This window comes from Octopus sinensis, linkage group LG19, assembly GCF_006345805.1.
Source record: "Octopus sinensis linkage group LG19, ASM634580v1, whole genome shotgun sequence".
NCBI classification, from domain to species: Eukaryota; Metazoa; Mollusca; class Cephalopoda; order Octopoda; family Octopodidae; genus Octopus; species Octopus sinensis.
In genome coordinates this window covers 14,607,987-14,617,998 of record NC_043015.1, presented here as the reverse complement: position 1 = coordinate 14,617,998, position 10,012 = coordinate 14,607,987, and positions in this window count along the sequence as shown.

The following is a 10,012-nucleotide window of genomic DNA, read 5'->3' as shown; positions in this document are numbered from 1 at the left end:
CCCGAGCTTTAACCACAAATACCAATGGACCAGCACAAGATCAGTTTATGAAGGACATTATCCAAATGATGAAAACTTTCGGTCTTAGCATAACTACAGATACCAACCTGACGGTTGTCAATTTCCTAGATGTATCCTTAAATCTATCCATGCTGTGGAGCACTAAGGGTACCATACGAGTGAGATCGTTGCCAGAGCAATAAGCTGGCCTTCATGCTGATGGCACATTAAAAACACCATTCGAGCGTGATCGTTACCTGTGTCGCCTTGCTAGCACTTGTGCTGGTGGCACGTGAAAAACATACCAGTGAGGTCATTGCCAGTGCCACTGGACTAGCTCCTGTGCAGGTGGCACATAAAAAGCACCATTTGAGCGTGACTGTTGCCAGTACCGCCTGCCTGGCCCTCATGCCGGTGGCACGTAAAAGCACCCACTACACTCTCGGAGTGGTTGGCGTTAGGAAGGGTATCTAGCTGTAGAAACTCTGCCAGATCAGATTGGAGTCTGGTGCAGCCATCTGGTTCGCCAGACCTCAGTCAAATCATCCAACCCATGCTAGGATGGAAAGCAGACGTTAAATGATGATGATGATGATGATTTATAAATCTTATAGGAAGCACAATGATAGACTTAGTTATATTAATGTGAGTTCCTGCTATCCTCCACAACGTTTAAAAATTTAGTTAAAAACATTAGCAAAAGAATTTCTAGCCTCTCCTCCGATAGAGACATTTTTAATAGCGTTGCCCCAGTAAATAATAAGGCTCTAAAAGATAGTGCATTTAGCAAGGAAATAAGCTATACACCTGTCACCAGTCTAATTATAAAGAAAAGGAAGCATAGGAATAGGAAAATTATCTGGTTCACAGCCTCCTACTCCACTGAAGTGACCTTTAATATAGGTAAGTATTTCTTAGCACTGATAGGTAGACATTTTCCAGTTAATCATAGTTACAGAAAGCTCTTCAATAGACATAACTTAAAAATCAGTTTCAGCTCAACTACTAATTTTAAAATATAACCATACACAACACACAAAAATCATAAAATGAAACCAGCTGTTCATGCAGGGGCAAAAATTTGTGCCTGCTAAATAGAGCATGCATGTCCGAGACCATCATTTATGAAGCCACTGTAGACTCTACAATCACTAAGAACACAGTTTTGACAAAAAACTATGTAGGCCTTACAGAGGAGAATTTCAAGGCCAGGTTCAATAATAACACCTTGAGCTTCAGGCACTGGGATAAAAGGAAACAACCAAATTATCCAGTCATATATGGTCCTTAAAAGATAAAGGTGTCAGTTACAACTTCCATTGGAAGATCTTAGCCAACAGCAGTGGAAAGTGCAGTCTTTGTGGCATGGAAAGACGGCTCATCTGGAAAAGCAGCTTAGACTCAGCCACATGTCTAAATTCAAGAACTGAACTTTTGGATCATGTCCATATATAGCTAAATATTTGTTACGGTTTTGGTCTCACCAAGATCACAGATAGAACTTGCTTTGTATTGTGTCCACGTACAAGCTTTTTTTATCTCTCTATATTTCTTATATATATTTTTTACATATTTATAGAGATATATTTTTATTGCTTTATATATTTTTACACATTTTTTCTGTATTTTACCTTTCACCCTGCATTTTTCTTGTGCATGTGCATACATAGACGTGTATATGAACTTTTTGTGCGGGTATTTATATATGTACATGTCTATGGTTTCATATACACGTGGGTGTACATGCATATGTTCCACATGAGTGTTGTACATGTTTCACAAAGTCCTGTGCTCACATATGCATATATACATATATTTATAGATGTAAGTATGTACATATACATATGTATATATGCATATATATATATTATTTACATTATGTATATATATACTAGCTGGTGCACCTGGTAATTCCCGGGGGTAAAGGTGTTCTATTGAAATGCCTTATTACTCTGATATAAGAAAGCAATTTTATTATAACTGCCACAAAAAGTGTTTTTTCCATCATGGAAAAGTACAAACAACTGTCAGCTGGAGAAGGGAGAGATTGTTGGAGGTTGGCGAGAGGCAAAGACATTATTCTGCTTAGTGAAGGCATCTGGGAAATGTATAACTGCTCTTGTAAGAATCAAATATTGATTACTTCACTAAAATCTACAGGTGGTACGGGTTATTTCCCTTGGGTTGTTTAAATAAAATATTAATAATATGTAGTAGATAGAAGGATCCATTGGAAGGGCCCTATTATTAATTTTTTTCAACAATCTAAGTATGTCACGAGGTTTCCATACATGAGTTCTACTCATGTGTCAAATAAAGTATAAAAGTGATATTGTCTGCAAAAATTAGAAATAGAACACATAATAAATCAATATTAAAATTAATCGAACACAAACAATGAAATGGGTTATTTCCCTTGAGTGTTTAAAAACATATTGTACAGGTGCTATGGGTTATTTCCCTTGGATGTTTTTAAAAAAATAGTTATATGAGGTAGTTATAAAGGTCCCTTCCAGGAGCTATATTATTGACTTTTTCAACAATCTAAATATGTCACAAGGTTTCCAGGTATGAGTTCTACTCACGTGTTAAGTTTCATCAAAATCAATAAAACGATGTAGGAGGTGTTAGCTAACAACGCCACAAACAAACACACACCGATTTTCCACATATGTAGTCATATATACATATATACATATATATATATATATATATATATATATATATATATATATATAGTATTATATATACATTATATATATATATTTATATAGTATTTATATATACACTATATATATATATGTGTGTGTAAGTGGTGGTGGTGGTGACAGCAGTTGTGATGGTGCTGGTGATAATCTTGGTGTTGCATGCAGCAACACCAAAATTTCTTTACCTAAATTATTCTCACTCTTCTTCATTGTCTTATTTTATTTTCATTTCTTCCTATTCTTCAACCCTTTCCCCCCCCCCCCATCCTCACTTTCTTGTTTTTCATCTCTATTTTAATATTTTCACCTCTGCCAAACACTCTCTTACTACCAAGTCACATTACAGCCACACATTTCCCTCACTTTCCTTCCTAATCAGAACTAAAACTCTGCTTTAAATTCCTTTAAACTTTTAACCTTTACCACTCACTCTTGCCAAACCTTCTCTTTTCTAATCACGCCATTTTTCCTTAATATTTTAACACTATCATGCTATTTATACTTTATATTTTTATATTATTTCTATTTTTACTTTTATCATACTTCCACTCTCACCATAACTACACCCTTCATCTTATCTTATTATAGTTTTCTACACCAATATCATCTAATTTTTTTAATTTTAATTTCCTCTTATTTGTATTGTTCTTATCATGATTACCATTATCACATTACATTTTTTACTAGTACTTTCACTACTGTTGTAATTATTTGTACTATTGCAATCATCACCTCTAATCTACCTCTACCCAATCTCTGTATTTATAGTATACATATACCTGGGGTGGCCAAACTCGCTTAACGTAAGAGCCACATTCAATAAAGTTCAGATGTTTGAGAGCCACAATACATGAACAAAATTTACACATGTTTTTGTTACATATACATTTTGTTACAAAACTTCTATATAAATATTAAGAAATGCATGTATGTAATAATATTTATTCATATATGCAGTTTTTAAAACTGTTAATTTGTATTGGTTTAAGTTATCACAAAATACACACACACATATATATATACCAAATGTTTGCAAAACCTTGACTGATGATTGTTTTAACTATATTGAGCATTTTAAATATGGTAATGAACTATGGGAACTTCTAAGACAAATGTGCAAATTTGCATTTCAGTAACATAAAATTAGACTGCAGAAAATAACACTAAAACAAGAAAAACAATTTTATTTTAAATGACATTTAATTGTCTTAGTAAATATCTGGTCAAAACGTGGAGGAATATATGTAAAAAAGCAAGCCAATAAAATTTGAGATATTTTAATCAGATACCACTTTACAAAATTACAGTCGTTTTATGACAAACAGACAATGCTACAAATATCAGGCTATTAAAGCCACTATTTACTGCTAGTAGGTCTTGTGGGTCTTCATCTTGGCTGTGAGTTGTTGAAAATCTGGTTGATATGTTGTCAAGGCTGTAGGAATTAGCCCTGTCAGTTGTTGGTTTGTAAGGATTGCACAAAGCTTCGACTTCACAAACTTCATTACAAAGTACAGTGATTCACAGCAGTATGTTGTACTGAAAATTGAGATGAGCCACACATTAGTTTTCCTCAGTTTAGGATATTTTATTTCAGGAACTTGTTTCCAAAACTCAATTGTGGACTGAGATTTATGGATCATCGTTAGACCCAGGTCCTCCTGTAATTCCATTAGTTCCATTTCCACAGCAGATGATTCCATAACCAGAGGTACAAGAATTAAACATCCATCATTGACCACATCAGCCATAAATGGATTTACAAGAATGGCAAAGCATGGCTTCAGCTTCTGCAAGTCATCAAACCTGGCTAGGAAATTATCAAACAATCCTCGTAATTTATCTTTGTATTCTTCCAGTTTGTGGGGGTTTTTTATTTCAATAACAGGGAATGTATTTACTCTCCTACTGAGATTGGGAAAGTTACTGAAGTTTCTTGACAATATGTTTCTTTGAAAAACTCTTATTTTATTCTAAAAGTTGAAAATTGTTTGAGTAAGATTAGAAACAATCTTAATATTCCCCTGGAGTGCCAAGTTGAGAGTTTCAGTAAAGAACATCAGATCTTGCATCCATTCATCATTTTCCAATTCAGGACAGGATCTTTTCTTTTGTTTAAGAAAAGTAATAATAGGCTCCAACAGATCAACAAACCTACTCAAGACATTGCTGGTTGACTGCCACCTCATAATGCCTGAGAAAGAGACATCACTTTTAATGCCACTAAGTCCAACATCTTTTCTTTCACAGAGGAAACATAATGAATAAATGCTGCCAACTGTGGGTTGTCTTGTATGACTTGATTTGTCAAGAGATAAACAGAATGCGAGAGAAATTTTAAAATCATATCTGCACAAAGTTTTACCTCCTTTAATGGTGAATGCAAAATCTTCCTCCCACCCTGGCTTAAAATTTCTGTTTTCATCTTCATATTTTCGTTTCTTAAAATCTGAAGAAGCCATCTTCCTTCACAAAATTTTTGCAGACACTTTTAAACAAAACTTGCGTCCAAAGTGTACCTAAGTCTGCACAGTTCAATGCCTTGTGTTATACTGCCTTAATGTACATGACATGAGTGTGGTCAGGCCTAGACTCATTAAGCCACCTGTGACCACTCTCACTCTCTCGGCTCACCCAAACCTCTAATCCCCTTACCCATGACCTCAGTCTTCTGACATTCCTCTGTAACACTTGCTGACCAGAAATTTCTTTAATCCCCCTGCCTCCCACCATTCCTCACTTAGATTTAGCATTAAAATCAGGATTTATATTCTTAAATATTTTTGCTAACCATGAACATTAAACTTACATTTTAATCCAATGGTGTCTCAATTCATATCCAGTAAATAATTATAAAGCTTGAAATTTGTCTTATTTACCTTTTATATGAACTGTAATGAAAAAAGGAGCTCAGCCAACGTATTTCCATGAGCTGCATATTGAAGGTCAAGGAGATGCATGTGGCTTGTAAGCCACAGTTTGGCCACCCCTGACATAGACCAAACATTTACTAGTCTTCTCTGAAGAGCCATGAGTCAGAATATCTGGCCATGTTGTAAGACTGGAACTCCTTTGGTTATGACATTGTGGGTTCCAGTTGATCTGATCAATGGAATAGCCTGCTCATGAAATTAACGTGCGACTGGTTGAATATTCCACAGACACATGTACCCTTAATGTAGTTATCAAGGAGACTGAGTGTGACATAGAGTGTGACAAGGCCGGCTCTTTGAAATACAGGTACTGCTCATTTTTGCCAGCTGAATGAACTGGAGCAATGTGAAATAAAGTGTCTTGCCCAAGAACACAATGCATTGTCAGGAACTGAACTTATGACCTTACATGTATGAGCCAAATACCCTAACCACTCAGCCACATGCCTTCATATGTTATAAGAAGACAAGAAGACACCAATTAACATTACCCTGTTATTGAGTTCTTTCCAATGGTAGATTACAACAATCACCAATCTAAAATCAGTCTGCATGTCTATCATACACAAGGGAAATTTAGATTTACTTGTAATACTTGTAAAGAATTATCTCAGATATTAATTCTACTTGAATTTATTGATAACCAAATTCATTTAATACTGAGTGTCTTAAATATCTGCCGGGATTTATTAATCCCTTTTACTGATTTTTTATATATATATATATATATATATATATATATATATATATATATATTTAGTTATATCTCATTATATTGATTGTAATTATTGTACTGTATTAATGTCTAATCTTAATGCTCTTGTGTAGTGTTTTAATAAAGTATATGATTCGGTATTATCTGATAGTTGATGAATGATTTAGATATATTTCTCCATTTTCTCATTTATATATATATATATATATATATATATATATATATATATATATATATATGTATATATATATATATATATATATATATATATATAATATATATATACATATATATATATACATATACATATACATATACATATATATACATGTGGAGGCACAATGGCCCAGTGGTTAGGGCAGCGAACTTGCAGTTGTAGGATCGCGGTTTCGATTCCCAGACCGGGCCTTGTGAGTGTTTATTGAGTGTAAACACCTAAAGTTCCACGAGGCTCCGGCAGGGGGTGGTGGTGGACCTTGCTGTACTCTTTCACTACAACTTTCTCTCACTCTTTCTTCTTGTTTCTGTTGTACCTGTATTTCAAAGGGCCAGCCTTGTCACGCTGAATCTCCTCGAGAACTACGTTAATGGTACACATGTCTGCACACCAACTTGCACGTTAATAAATGAGCTGCGACGTCACTGGTGCCAAGCTCTATCAGTCCCTTTGCCTTTCCCTTGGATAACATTGGTGGTGTGGAGAGGGGAGGCCGGTATGCATGGGCGACTGCTGGTCTTCCATAAACAACTTTGTCCAGACTTGTGCCTCGGATGGTAACTTTCTAGGTGCAATCCCATGGTCATTCATGACTGAAGGAGGTCACAATATATATATACATATGATGATATATATACATATATATAGATATAGATATAGATATATATCTGATCCATGATAGAAAATTCAACAAAAAAAGTACTCCATCTGGTGAGAGATAAATATTATTTATTTAAAGGTCACAATACATGTATTAAAGTGCTACTAATAGTTTCATATTTTGAGAAAACTCAAACATATTCTTCAGGCACAAACCACATGTCATAACGAACTAAAGAAACTGAATAATAGAAGAAACACAGAAAAACTGAGAAGGCAGCATATAGAAAACACAAACTGTAAACAACAGAAAATGAAAAATAGAAAACATAAAACAGAAACTGAAATGTCAAGAATAAAAAGTAAAATGGTAAAAGAGCTATTCTCCTTAGAGCTTAAATGATAAGGCTGGAAAGATATCATGCCAGTCAGGAATAGGTGGAAGTTTCCAATTCTTCAAAATATATTTAAAAATATGCATGCAACCACTGAAAATTTCTGACCTGGAGTTCAATAGAAAGTTAGGGACCTTAGATCTGAACAGGATCTGTGCTCTTTCAGCCAAACAAAGTCAGTAAGGTATGGATTTCTCAATTACTTTCCATTTAATTATATGCAGTGTTTCATTATGTTTCAAAGTCCATATGTAGCTAGCCAACTTAGTAGCTTTACTTTTGTCCCTATGTGGGAATGAGGCTATGTAATTGGTACAGCAATTTTTTAATTCTCCTTCACATAGTCCAATATAGGTCTTCTTATCAGTTGTACTATTATTTACGGTTGCAGTAACTTCTGCCTCATATATGATAGATTTAGTCATACATCGTTGGTCAAGTGGACAGGAACCTGGGTCGCAACAGTTGCAACTGGATTCAGGCTCTTGGTAGTGACCACATGTAATGATACTCTTCATACAGGGGCAGTAGCTATATGATAATTTCACAGAACACCTATTAAATATTTTCCTGTATCTTTGAGTGGCTGGAAAGTGTGTCTAGGAGTGACAGGAATCTTTTGCTAATGTTAGTTTTCGCATTAAGGGAAAAGGGAGGGGCAAACCAAATAATTTTCCTTGGCCTATTTTTAGGTTTCTTATTATCGTGGTTAATTCTAGAGTGGTTATGTACTACTTTATCTTTGATGCCACTAGATTTATGTCCTGGGGCATTTGAGGTTTTCCAGGATTGCTTGCAGCCAAGAGTTTTGGGAATGGCCTTTTTTCCTTTCTACTGTGTCTACATCATGGCAGTTTCTACTTGCTATGTAACTAGTAGACACAGTAGGTTGAATCAGCAGAGTGCAACAAGAATTTGCCTTTGCTGAGATTTGCTTTTTGTGGAAGAATTTTTTCATGTGTAATTCTGTTTCTCAAGATAAGTTTAAGGATCTTCCTCAGGCATCGCAAGTGAAATGCATCCTACTTCTTGTCACCATTTTCCATATTTCATGGCAATATATGTGTGTGTGTGTGTGTCTACGTATGTGTGCATGTGTCTGTGTCTGTATGTATGTGTGCATGCACACATGCATGTGTGTGTGTGTATGTGTCTGTTTATCTGTATGTATGCATGTGCACATGTATGTGTGTGTGTGCATGCATATTTACATCCAAACTTGATACTGCAAGTACTGTGATCCCCATCAACAGGCCTCCGGTATAAAATGCTAGCTATTTGGGTTAAGTTTCTTCATTTGATTGTCAAAATTGTGATGTTACTTGAAGGTAATGATCACTTCAGCAATATGGTTTACAGCAGATTCAGTGTTCAAATCCCACAAGCAATGCTGGTATGTACTAAACCTACATACATACATACATACAAACTACAAACGTGTGTGTATGTGTGTAGATGCACACACCAACATACATACACAAACATTTAGAATTCATACATACACTCATGTATATATATATATATAGATATCATTATCATCATTTAACGTCCGCTTTCCATGCAACATGGGTTGGACGATTTGACTGAGGTCTGGCAAACCAGACTCCAATCTGATCTGGCAGAGTTTCTACAGCTGGATGCCCTTCCTAACGCCAACCACTCCGAGAGTGTAGTGGGTGCTTTTACGTGCCACTGGCACGAGGGCCAGTTTGGTGGTACTGGCAGCAGCCACGCCCAAATGGTACTTTTTACGTGTCACCTGCATAGGAGCCAGTCTAGTGGCACTGGCAACAACCTTGCTTGAGTATCTCACATGCCACCAGCACAAGTGCTAGTAAGGCGACGTGGTGACAATCACACTTGAATGGTGTGCTTAACGTACCATCGGCACAAAGGCCAGCTTGTTGCTCTGGCAATGATCTCACTCGTACGGTACTCTTAGCGCTCCACTAGCAATGGATGCCAGTCACCGAATTTGATTTCGACTTCGATTTCATTTGCCTCAATAGAATAAATGCCAGTCTTAAAATAAGTACTGGAGTGGATTCATTCAACTGAAATTCTTCAAAGCAGTGCCCCAGTATGACCACAGTCTAATGATTGAAACAATTAAAAGATATAAAATAGAAGATGTGAATATATAAGTTTTTCAACTAATTATTTTGCATATACTGTAAATCATTCTCGAACCTTAGGCTTAAACATTCAACATCTCTTAACCCTTTTGATGGCAACCCATCGAAGAACACTCTTGGTTCTATGTAACAAACTTCTTGTTTTAAGTGATTAATAATGACAAAATATTTTAGTAAATTTTTCATTTTCCTAAAATTAATTTGAAACAAATATAGTGTATTTCAAAAGAAATCTGGTTACAAAAGGATTAAAGAATATGCATTTGATTTAAAATCCAAGGATATAGATTATGAGTTGAAAGAAAGCAG